The following is a 12,636-nucleotide window of genomic DNA, read 5'->3' as shown; positions in this document are numbered from 1 at the left end:
TGTATCATGCAGCTGAGGGTTTGAACTTTACCCTCTGAGCACTGAGAATCCAAAGATTATAAGGAGATTACAATGACAAAGACGTGACCATGAAAAGATCATCCCTCAAAAGACAAGTGTTTATGTTTTCAGAACAGTACAAACCACGTGAAATAAAAGAATGTAAACTAGGACATAAGGATTGTTGGCGTAGCATTTAGGAATGACAGCAGAAAAGCATGTCCAGGCATCCACAGAAAGGAGGGCATACTTAGTAACCCCACATGGTACTGATTAAACTACCAGGCACACTTCTACGCCAAAGAAAAATTGGGGAACATGATGTTTCTAAAGACCGCACTAAAACTCAAAATGTATTGAAAGAATCAACTAATGACTCAATTTCCAAGTTAGTGCATAAATGAAATAATAAAAACATGGAGGTTACCATAAACAATCATTCCTTCTTCTCAGACCTCCCTCGGTCCCTCTAGCGCACAATGGCCGGTCCATCTGGTGGATTCACAGACACCCTCTAGTGTCTCAGCCCACTGCATGGAACACACTTTCCATGTGTTTACATCTAGACCACCCACTGGGACTGTGAGCTCCTTACGGAATTCTTACACACTTGTACCACCCAGGGCACCTGGCCATATGCCCTGCACATGGGGGCTTGCAAGTGTGGACTGACTCATCAAGTGAGCAACTGGTAAAAGACAGAAAAGGGGATTTGGAAATAATCTGTGTATTTGAGTTAGAGAGATCTTTCACAATTAACTTCATTATATGTTAAGCAGAGCAAATTAAATCCTATCACACTAGTAGGGAAAGACTAAGGGATGTAAGAAAAGCACCATGAAATTCGATTGTGTTAAAGACGCCACGCCTCACAGATGACGGGGGATTTTCTCACAGCTCTCTGTGCCAAGAATATTGTGCTTTCCCTGAAAAAAATGGGCATGCTTTTGTCTTGCAGATACTATAGGCTGTGTTGATTAACTGTGTTTCCCTCTTTCCTTTCACCATTAGGCAGCTAGAGCCAAATTTATGCCTCCTTATAGCAATGAGATCAATGTGTATTTCTTTGTTGCAACCTTAGCCCAGCTTTGTCATTTTTCTATTCTTATCTTCCCTTTCCCTTTTCTCCCTCGGATTTTTGTTTTATTTAGATATATCTATATCTACAGAAGTCACTCTCTCCCAGCCTTTGTAGAACTGTGTTATGAATAAATCTAAATTATCAAATAATTAAGCAAAGGATGCTTTCGTGCCCTCACAATTTATTCTGCCTTAAGTAATAGAGGTTTCCAAACCAAGGCAGCTAACCCTTAGCTAAGCTGATTTTCAATCAAACCTACACAGAATTGCTTCCCCATCACCCCACAAAACATCTGGAGGGTGACATGGCCAGGTGCACATCTGGTGCCCGTCTTACTTCTCTCCTTCCCTCGGCTCCTTGACTCTGCACAACAGCCGTCTCCTCGGTGGCTCGCCGGCGCCTGTCAGCTCTGCTTCCTCGAGTCTCCAGAATCTATTTCCTCCCTGGAACTTCTACTGCCGCGGATGTAATTCACCCTCTCGCATCCTCCCTAGGCTACTGTGAGATGCTCCGGCCAACTCACCGCCTCTCACCTCTGCTCCACGCAATCTATCCTCTCCTAGGCTACTCCCGTCTCTGCTCCACGCAATCTATCTTTCAGTCCAGAAGTGGAGGGTTTGTGCCTAACTCCATCCATCCACCCACGCATCTGATAAATACCTACAGGGCACCTACTAACGGCGAGGCACGTGTGAAGCACGGTGACAAAGAGGTAAAGAAACAACAGCTCGGGAACAGTGTGGAGGCAGAGCAAGAAACCGACCACAGCCCGGATGACGCCGGGCGCTAGGAACGCTGGTCAGAGCCCAAGCGGCGCTTTCCGGATTCCTGGGAGCAGGGGGTGTCTGAGGGCGAGAGGGGGGGGCCGGTCACCCTGATCTCAGCACAACTTGTTTGGAAACCCACAGCGTCCCTATCCCCACCTGTGCCTCCTGATCTAGGCCCTGGTCTACCTTCCCGATCCTGCCCAGCTCTCGGTCCTACGCCTGCTCCTCAAGGACGCCAAGCAACCAGGCCCGTGGCCGGAGTCGAACTGTCCCCGTGCCAGCGCACCCACCTCCGCCCGCTGAAAACCCTGCTTAGCATTTCTTCAATACTCTGTAATACTGCAACCGCTAACAAGGACGAATTAACTGTGGTTCCTACCCTCAAGGAGGTTAGAGTCTTGGGAAGAAACTGGGAAGCTGAATAACCATCAGACAGATTCCAAATAGATTCTATATACAGTGGATTCCAAGGCAGAACTATTAATCAGGTACAGCATTATCCTTCACTTGGCTTCTCTTAATTCTCAGAAAAATCTAGCAGGAATAGTAGCTCATATTAGCCCAATACCATGCAGACAGATGTTGTCCACAGCCCCAAATACAGAGTCAGGGCTCCAGGGATAAGAAGTCTCCACTGGCTATTTCTCCATGGATTATAAAGGTAAACAGTGTGCTCAAAATCCCAAATTCTTATGATAGTTCAAGAACCATCATACTGACTTACTTGGGAATTAAATACGAAGCAGAACATGTTTCCTGGAGACGGGAATAATTGAATTTTCATGAAACGTAATGCAATGTTTGTTCATTCTATGTAAACACATACAGATTGCAAGTAAGGCTAGATTAATTCCTTCAAAGCACACTGGATTTCCACAAACATAATGAAGCTGCCTGTGGTAATAAAGACTTAGAAGTCAACATTTGAAGACTTTTTCATTTATTGCACTATACATGAAGTGGCAGGATAAAAATGAGATGAAAGTACAGGACTTTTATATGTAAATTAACCTGAAAGTAACTTTTCTAGAAAATATACAAAAAGCTCAGAATGAAAGTAAACTCTGTACGCAGATCTAGGAACGAGCAGTGACCCAGAAAGCGTTGACAGCGCCTCCAATCACATGGAAAAGATGACCTTACGGCCAGGGGAGCGAAACTCGTCCCACATTCTTCCTGGAGGGAAGGTAGGCAAACAAAGCAGTGAGGGGAGGATCTCAGCGACCATCACGGAGCATCTCTGAGAGTTTCCCCCAAGGGGAGGATCTCAGCGACCATCACGGAGCATCTCTGAGAGTTTCCCCCAAGGGGAGGATCTCAGCGACCATCACGGAGAATCTCTGAGAGTTTCCCCAAAAGCACAGAAGTAATGAAACGGGTTGCACAAGAAGATCCCTGTAGTGACTGCACGGTAGGGGTGGACTGGAGATCCCGGATGCAAGGGGACCAGCTCAGGAAAAGGACGTCCCAGGAACCCAATGTGCTGACCTCTGAACAGACTTTTCCTCTCGCCTCTGCAGGAGTTGGCCCTACGCTCTGCAGGCCAAATCCGGACCCACTCCCTCTGTTTGTGCATGGCTCGCAGGCTAAGGATGAATGCTACTTTTTTTTTTTTTTTTTGCGGTACGCGGGCCTCTCACTGCTGTGGCCTCTCCCATTGTGGAGCACAGGCTCCGGACGCGCAGGCTCAGCGGCCATGGCTCACGGGCCCAGCCGCTCCGCGGCATGTGGGATCTTCCCAGACCGGGGCACGAACCCGTGTCCCCTGCATCGGCAGGCGGACTCTCAACCACTGCGCCACCGGGGAAGCCCGAATGCTACATTTTTAAATGGCTGAGAAGTATCGAAGGAAGAATACCGTATCGTGAGACATGAAAATTACACGAAATGTCCAGCATCCATTAAATAAAGCTTGACTGGAATGCGGCCACACGGGGTTGTTTACCTCTGTCTGCGGCTGTTCCCACACTGCGATGGCAGCATCCAGTCACCGCAACAGGGACCAGGCGGCCGGCCCAGCCTGCCACGTTTCCCATCTGGTCCCTTGCAAAGCAGGTCTGCCGACTCCCGCTCCCTTCCACCCCGACTCTCACTCACTCTTCCCACCTCAGATTAGGGGGCTTTTCTGAAGACTCCCCGACCCAATGTGGCCAACTCGATGCCACCCCTGCTGATCCCCCATCACAGCCATATACCCCTCCGCAGGGTGGGCATCCTGCCACGTGGTCACTGCACACAGACCTGTGCACACGCCCCAGCTGACTGCCAGCTCCTCGAGGGCAGGGACCACGTCCGATTTCACATCTCCATCATTGCTGGGTACCAGGTACTCAGCAAATACCGAATGAGTGAATGAACGAATGATGAATGAATGAACGGAAACCTGAACCACACGAAAACCCTCCTCTTACGCCAATGAATAACTGTGAATTCAATAAATAAAGGAACCCCAGGGAGTGTTTCTTCTTCTGAAACCTTATATTCCTTGGTCTTTCTCTTCTTTCTCTATGATGATTTCCTTACACTATCTTAATTTCATGACTTTTACCAACACTGATGACTCCAAAATCTCCTACAAAGCTCTCCTACACTTCCCAATCTTACATGTCCAACTGTCTCCTAGGTATTTACACCTGGTGTCTTACAGGCACTTCAGACCTAAGAGGTTCAAAGCTTGGCTGCACTTTCCACCCCCTTCTCTGTCTCCAACTCAGGAAATGGCATCAGAGTCATTGAGGCTAAACTCACATCACCCTCAGCACCTCCCTGGGCTCACCCTCACCCCCATCCAATCCACACACCAGATACAGCTGCTCCACCCCAGAAGCATCCTTGGGGTCCACCTTCACTTCTCCCACTCCATCACCACTGCTGAGATTCAGGCCATCATTTTCTCAACTGGATTCTATCAGCTTCTATCTTGCCTTCCTATCACCAATTCTTCACTGTTCTGGAATTCTTTTACAGAAAAACTAAACTAAACCTGATCACACTGTTTCCCTACTTAGAAATCTCTGCAGGGAAAAAAGTGAGCAGAAAATATGAGGGTTGTTCATAGCAAAGGACATAAAAATGTCTCTTAAACACATTTTTAAAAAATACAAATTAAAAGAAAAACACAAAAATAATTTTAAAATAATAAAAGAAAATACATTCAAAATGACTTCTAGATACAGTTTTTGTCTGTCAGGTTAGCAAAGGTCCCAACGCTAGATCACACACACGTGGCAGGGCGTGAGGGAAACGCTCTCACACATCACAGGTGGGGATGGCAACGGGCGGCCTGACCCCATCAGGGCTTCTTCATAGGTACAGTGTCTATACAAGGTATAAATGTATATACTCTGCGACCTAAGTCCACTTTTAGAAACGAATCCCATAGAGAGACCTGCACATGAAATGTGACATGTACACAGCTATTCACTGAAACGTTGTTGTTAATAGTAAAAGACTGGAAACAACACAAAATGCCTGTCAGCTCAGGACTCATTAGATACATTATGGTTCATACACGTGATGCACAACCAGGCAGCTGTGAACACGAGTGAGTATATGCTCTCCAACGTACAAAGGCCTCTAGAAGTGCACTGAAGTGAGGGAAAAAAAGATGTACAATAATCTAGTAGAGTATACCACTTTTACGAAGAAGAAAGAAAAGGAACTTGTATTTGTATTTGCATTAAAAACTGGAAGGATCTGGGGATTCCCTGGCGGTCCAGTGGTTAGGACTCAGCGCTCTCACTGCCGAGGGCCCAGGGTTCAGTGCCTGGTCACGGAATTAAGATCCCACAAGCCGCGCGGCGCGGCCAAAAAAAGAAAAAGAAAAAACAACAAAAGCAAAATCAGTGAAAGGAGAGTACACATACACACACAGACACGCATACCCGTGGATCAGTCACTTAGCAATGGATTCACAGCGTAAATGCACAGCCGTCTTCTCTGCCCTCCATCCCTCACCCTCCCAGAGAAATCCCGCTGGCTGCGGTGACCACAGTAGGAAGCCCGCGCTCCTTAGCTTTGTAAGCAAAGCCCATCACCCTCCAGGCCCCTCTGGACCCACGCCCACACCTTCTACCCCGATCACACGGAAATTCTGTCCTCAGGCATTCGTTCCACATCTTTCAGAAGCCCTTTGACCTGCTGCGCCCTCTGCCTAGAAGGTCCTACCCCTTCCCTTACCCCGGCAGAGTCCTAGGCGTCCTTCAACTTCAAAGTCAGACAACAGCTCTGCGGGGTCGGTCTCCTGGGACGGCCTCCCCGACAGCACCGGCTGCTGAGGCCCGTGCCCCCAGCCTGTTAACCTACCTGGTTCTGGGCCCTGTGTGTGACTGGACCCCTCATTAGACCATCAGCTCCTCGGAGGCAGGAGCTCTGCCTTATTCATCTTCACTTGCCCGGCACCTATCTTTCCAACAAATGCTCCCAGCCTCCCTCGCCCTCCCCTCAATAAACAAGTGAGAATGTTTTGCCCTCCAGGGTAACAGGCGCCTTCACCTAATGAGCTGCCCTTGTCTGAATAAGGTCCTGAAAGCAGACACAGCATTAGCAGTCAGGAGGGGTCCGTGCCCTCGATCATGCCTGCCAGGCACACCTGCAGCTGCCTCATCAAACGATTCCAGCTCCTCCTGTGCAAGACGAGGGTATCAGACTACATGTGCGGTCTGCATCCTTTTCAAGCCACAGAACAACGTGAGGGTCCGATAAGAACTACAATTACTCTCCTTCCAGAACCCCCGCCTCCCAAATGCCCCTACACAAACAGATGCAAGACCTGACTCGTAATTTCAGGAGATTCACAGAGTGAATGACATCTGAAGTCACTTCCAACTTTAACACTCTCCGAAGGATGGAAGGGTTAGAGTGAGGGGAGAAAGGATCTAACACTTTCTGATCATTTACTGAGCACCGGACCCTCGGCTAAGCACATTACATGCATTAATTCATTTATTCTCCATCCCAGACCAGTGAGGTGCACATTATTATTCTCCTTTTATAGATTAGGAGCTGGGATGCAGGGACGTTAAGTGGTAAATGGATTGTCAGTGAAGGTGTACCTTTCTGGCTTAAAGCTCCCAGTACTTTCTGTAGGGACATTCACATCCTCCCCGCGGTGGTCAAGGGAGCCGGTCAGCCATAGCCAGTAAGCACCAGAGGAGCGAGTCTGGTCTGCCCCCCAGCTGCTCCCCACGTCGCTACTCCAGGCACCGCCAAGATAGGACACAGAAGGTAAGTGCAACAAACAAGAAGCTCCAACGCCCAGGCCCCTCCACAGCTGGCAGGGAAATAAACAACCAGCCACGGACAAGGAGGAATGGCTTTGATTAAGGGAACCAGTGAAAGAGTCCCAAGCCCAAAGAAAGGCAGCAGCGCAAAGACCTTTTCAGGTCTGGTCCCTGAGAGCCACACAACCGAGGCAGACCCCTTGTCAGCCTCGCCGGGAGGCAGACACGCTTGGGCTCAGAGAGGACCCAGGGGGGGCCCGTCCAAGGAGGCCCAGAGCAGGCGAGAGCCAGCCTCACCACGTGCATCTCACCCAGGAGGGAATCCAGGCTGCGGAGGGCTGGGAGCCTACGCCATCCAGAAATGCTCTCTTTGAAACAGGAATAAAATGGTACTTCTTCACCCTCGGAGGCGGTCTGCCTCCTCTTAAAAAAAAGCCTGCCTGATGAGAAAGGAGTTGTGCTGGTTACTTAGGTAACTGAAGGTACAGAGGGCGCAGGGCTTGTGGACTCCCCTGGGTCTCTGGAGGGCGTACGGTGGGCCCCAGCTAAGCCCGGGAGAACTGCACCCAGATCCCTCTGCCCCCGAGTGCGTGCCCCCTTCATGACGCTGAGGACGAGGCCCCAGGCGCAAGGAGCCTGGCGGGAGCTCCCAGACCCACTCCGCCCGGCCCCTCCCTCCTCCAGGGCCTCCTCACACTCAGTCTAGGCTGCTCACCTGGTCTCCTGCCTTTGAACTTGCATTTGTTCGACTCACCCTCAACAGTGATGCAATCCCCCAATCGCGTGCTACTACCTGAAGGGTGAGGTTTAAGGTCTTTATGTTGCCGCCCATGCCCTTCCAGACCTGATGGCTACGGAGGAGCTTAGCAGCCTCCTCTACCTGATTCCCAGGTTTTCCCCGAGCTCGTACCAGTCGGTCTTTCCAGAACATGCAGTGCCGCCTCCCACTCTGTGTGTCCTGCACAAGCCACGCTCTTTGCCGGGAAAGACCCCTCTTCACCCGTCACAAAACCTGCTCCCCTTCACCGCTCGGGTCAAGCCCTACGACCCCGGTGGAAAGATCCCTCTTTACCCGTCACAAAACCTGCTCCCCTTCACCGTTCGGGTCAAGCCCTACGACCCCGGTGAAGCGCTGCCCATCTCTCGAGGAACCAACAACTCCTCCTCCAACTGTCATCAGAGCCTCACGGACACAGCACACGACCTGCCGTCCCCAACACTGGACCGTGAGCCCCTCAAAGGCAGAAACGACCTGTGTATCTGCAGCACTTCGCGTGGCGCCTGCCAGGCAGGTCCTTCATAAACGTCCGTTGAAGGAATGGACGGAGACGAGAAAGGCTGATTTAATAAATGGACGCATCAAACAGTGGATTTGGAGAGCTTTTCCTTCCTAATGCCTTCAAAGCCCACAAACCCTCAATTTCCAGGACTCTGTAGACAAATAGCCTAAAATATCAAATAAATGTTCTAAATTACGTATACTGATACCAGCCGCTTCCCTTTACGTTGAAGGCACTCCTCAAGGTAACATTTAAGCATATCTCACTAGGCTTCATCATTTACTGCCCCAAACTACACTTCTATTAGCCTGCCAGTTCACCAGCAACCCCAGCAGCCAACAGACGAGCCTTTCCCCAGGTGTCCTTCTCGGGATGTGCTCCACAAAAGGGACCCTTTCACAGAGTGATTCCGTGTCCTGTGACTCTGGGAAATCTGCTCGCTCGCCCCAACTCAGAGATAGAGAGAGACATGCAGGACCTTTTCCAACTCACTATTTTCCACCCTTGGTTGAATATCAAATCTTCTCTTTCCTTTGAAAATCCTGATAATACCCAGTGTTCTATGTCACACACTTTGAGAAATGCTACCCTTGGCCAGTTCCTGACTTATGTCCATTAAAAAACACAATCTGAAAATCTGGCCTAACTTTTGTCTAATGACATCACTTCATTTTAGCCACGGACATAACAACACGGCCGTTTCATGAAGACATTGCTTCCCCAGCCTAAAATGCAGAAACGAATCTTGAAAAAAATAACTTAGCAGATTGTGTTTATCCCCACGGTACCATAAATAATTCCTAAACTTCTAAACTGCCTCTTTGCAAGGGAGAAAATAACACTGAACCACCGAGTAGCACATCACTACCTGCCTTCAAAGCTGCAGTGATCCCATGAAGCAAGAGTTTCATAAATAGTTTAAATAAAATTCAATTATATGAACATCCTTTTTTACCTTTTTATTAGTCTCGGAGAGTTTCTTTAAGGGGTGTGGGGAAGAAACCTGATTAACCAACCATAGATACCAAAGTCAGGCTGCTATGCAATTTTCCATGTGGGGCTATAAAACAACCCAAATCCCCTGAGGGCTGTATTAATGCTACACATCTCTGGCTTGCTTAAGAGGCCAAATCATGGGATCCGAGAGCTAAAAGGAAATCTGGATGTTATATCATCTAAGACCCTTATCTTATAGACGAAGAAACTGAGACCCTCGGGACTTGCCCAAGATCTCCAGCACAGTGCGTGGCAGGGCCTGGCTGTAGGCAGATCTTCACTCCAAGGGCCCCCCGGATCTTCTTCCTGTTACCTTAGGAGCTGCACTGAGCAGCTAAGCACAGACAGGCCAAGGGTTAGCCTGGGAAACTAGGGTATTTCCCTCCACATTTACTGTTTAGATGAGCCTGGAGAAAGAATAGTACACATTGGGACAAGGAAATGGGGGTCCACCACTCGTGCTCATCATTCATTTTATAATATATATAGAGAGTGCTGACTGTGTGCTAGGCATTGTTCTAGGAACTGGGAATACAACAGTGGTCAAAACCAAAAAAGTCGGGCTTCCCTGGTGGCACAGTGGTTGAGAGTCCCCCTCCCGATGCAGGGGACACGGGTTCGTGCCCCGGTCCGGGAAGATCCCACATGCCGCGGAGCGGCTGGGCCCGTGAGCCATGGCCGCTGAGCCTGCGCGTCCGGAGCCTGTGCTCCGCAACGGGAGAGGCCACAACAGTGAGAGGCCCGCGTACCGCAAAAAAAACCCCAAAAAAGTCCCTGTTCTCATGAAGCTTACATTCTAGTGATTCCAGAGTTTTCTACCTGAGACTGATTAAAGACAGACACCTGGAACTAAACCTTTAAACAGGTTATAGTGAGAACATGTTTGCACACACACACACACATGATCTTCCATATGTCAGAAGCATGTCCAAAAACTCCCACAAGGAGGACTTCCCAGATAAATCCCATCCCCAATCCCTGTCTGATTTAGGAAACAGTCACCACACACACCAAAATACTGGGAATCTATTTCAGTGGCTTCTCTAGGGAGGGAAGCAGAAAAAGTCAAACTCTTTTTCAATCATCCTTCTCACTACGCTAGAAAGGGAGATGGTGAGGAAAAGCATGAAGGAATAAGTGAATTCCGTGTAACGGTATTGGAGGAGGGACGCTTAAACACACCGGGAGCCCCAGGTGAGCTGAGGAAGAATATGCAAAACGGCCACAATGTACATCTTGCCAGCCAGCTACTGTGGATGGACAGACCACCACAAACGTCAACAAGCACACAGCTGTGGGCCAGGGCTTCAGCTGGTCCAGACTGGGCTGGCCTCAGGGCTCCAGGGTTGGTTCAGGTCCAGTCCGCCTGCTTCTCACTGTTCGAGAACCAGCAGGCTGTGCATGTTCATCTCATAACAAAGGCAGAAGCAAAAGAGGGCAAAAGCGCTGCCAAGGGCTTCCGAGCCGTTGTTCCTTCATCTGCTGACATCCCTTCAGCCGAAGCGGTCAGGGCAGAGGGGAGGGTCCTCTTCCCACAGTGCAGCGTGCTTCACAGTCAGCGGGCAAAGTGCATGGATACGGCGGGGGGGGGGGTGGGGGGGTGGTGGGAATAGTAACAGAGTCTGATGAAAGACATGACCATTTGCAACGATCCAAACTTGCCAAATGTCCACTTCTGTCTAACCTGAACCTTCTATTCGGAAGCTCACAAACTAGTTCAACAGCTTCAAAATGTCAAAAGCTAAGAGCTAATATTTGGATTGTATTATTATTGTTGTTGTTGTTATTATTATTATTATTACTAGGGTTACTGCTTCAGGAATGAGGAGATGATAGGAAAAAGGAAAACAGTTGAAAATGGAAAATTAAGTCCACATTGATGGGGGAAGGACAATTGCTTTATATCAGCTAAATATCCAAGACCTTAGACAATGAAAGTAAGACACGGGACAGAATCTCTGCTTTCCAGAAGTCTCCCACGTATAGGAATGATGCCACAGACAGTACGTAACACATAGTACAGCTATCAAAACATCAGAAATATGTACAGGTACCGCAGCTTGAAGCAAAGACCAAAATCTTTGCTCTTATTACAGTAGCAGAAATACTGGAGGGGATGGCATGGCTTCTAAGCAGGATCAGAAAGAACTACAAAATATACGAGGAGACAAATCCAATTCTGTACAAACAGTATAACTGAGTCCCCACGCAAGCTCCATGTTGCCTTTCCCAGTCAAACAAGAGCATCCCAGAGTCTGCCTTCCCAGCCCCAGGAACTGCCACAGAGGGTGGGACCAGACTCAACAGAACATTAGGAGAGAGAGGGGAGACGTTTGAAAGTCATTAAATATGCAGAATCCCCACGCTGAAAATATGAATGATACAGCAATCACATCAGAGACTTGAGCCACTAGAGTCAAGCACGACAAGCAGAAGGGTTATCTTTACAGAACTTGTCAACTTACACCCACTCGCATTCCCTGACAAAGTGACTTTTTGGGAGAACGATGTTATATAAAGAAACCTAAAGCTACTCAAGTAAGAAATATAGACATTCCATTCATGAAAGAGCAACTTAAAGAAGAAAAGCCACAAACCTAGAGAATACGATTTTAATATATAAAAATGACAAAAGATTAGTGTTCAAAATAGATGATGAATTCCTACCAATCAATTAAAAAAAGACAGAGATAGGCTTCCCTGGTGGCACAGTGGTTACGAATCCGCCTGCCAAGCAGGGGACACAGCTTCGAGACCTGGTCCGGGAAGATCCCACGTGCTGCGGAGCAACTAAGCCCGTGAGCCACAACTGCTGAGCCTGAGCTCTAGAGCCCAAGAGCCACAACTACTGAAGCCCGCGCACCTAGAGCCCGTGCTCCACAGCAAGAGAAGCCACTGCAATGAGAAGCCCACGCACCACAACGAAGAGTAGCCCCCGCTCGCCGCAACTAGAGGAAGGCCGCGCGCAGCAACGGAGATCCAGCTCAGCCAAAAGTAAATAAATTAATGAATTAACTAATTTAAAAAAAGAAAGACAAGGAGAAAAATGAGCCCTACCCCAAAATGAGCAAAAGAAAAGCTGCATGTGTCAAGTAAATTTATAAAAAATGTGATCAACCTCAACAGCAATCAGCTAAATGTAAACGAAACCTCAGCAACAGGCTACTCTAAACTCACCAAAGAGACGGACCAAAGTCAGGCGTCCGCGGAGAGGATGTGGGGCAGCAAGAACGTCCATGCAAAGGCTCAAGGCAGAGCGAACTGGCCCAGCTGCCTTGGGAAACAGCCTG

General features: G+C 48.8%; 1 protein-coding gene across 13 annotated transcripts in view; it reads right to left on the bottom strand.

Moving 5' to 3' along the window:
- FARS2 (phenylalanyl-tRNA synthetase 2, mitochondrial) overlaps positions 1 to 12,636 on the bottom strand; it is a 458,205-nt gene that overhangs the window by 324,264 nt on the left and 121,305 nt on the right. The window lies entirely within an intron of this gene.

This window comes from Tursiops truncatus, chromosome 10 (genome assembly GCF_011762595.2).
Source record: "Tursiops truncatus isolate mTurTru1 chromosome 10, mTurTru1.mat.Y, whole genome shotgun sequence".
Classification (NCBI taxonomy): Eukaryota; Metazoa; Chordata; class Mammalia; order Artiodactyla; family Delphinidae; genus Tursiops; species Tursiops truncatus.
Note: the sequence above shows the minus strand (reverse complement) of the source record. Positions and strands in the feature narration are given on the sequence as shown.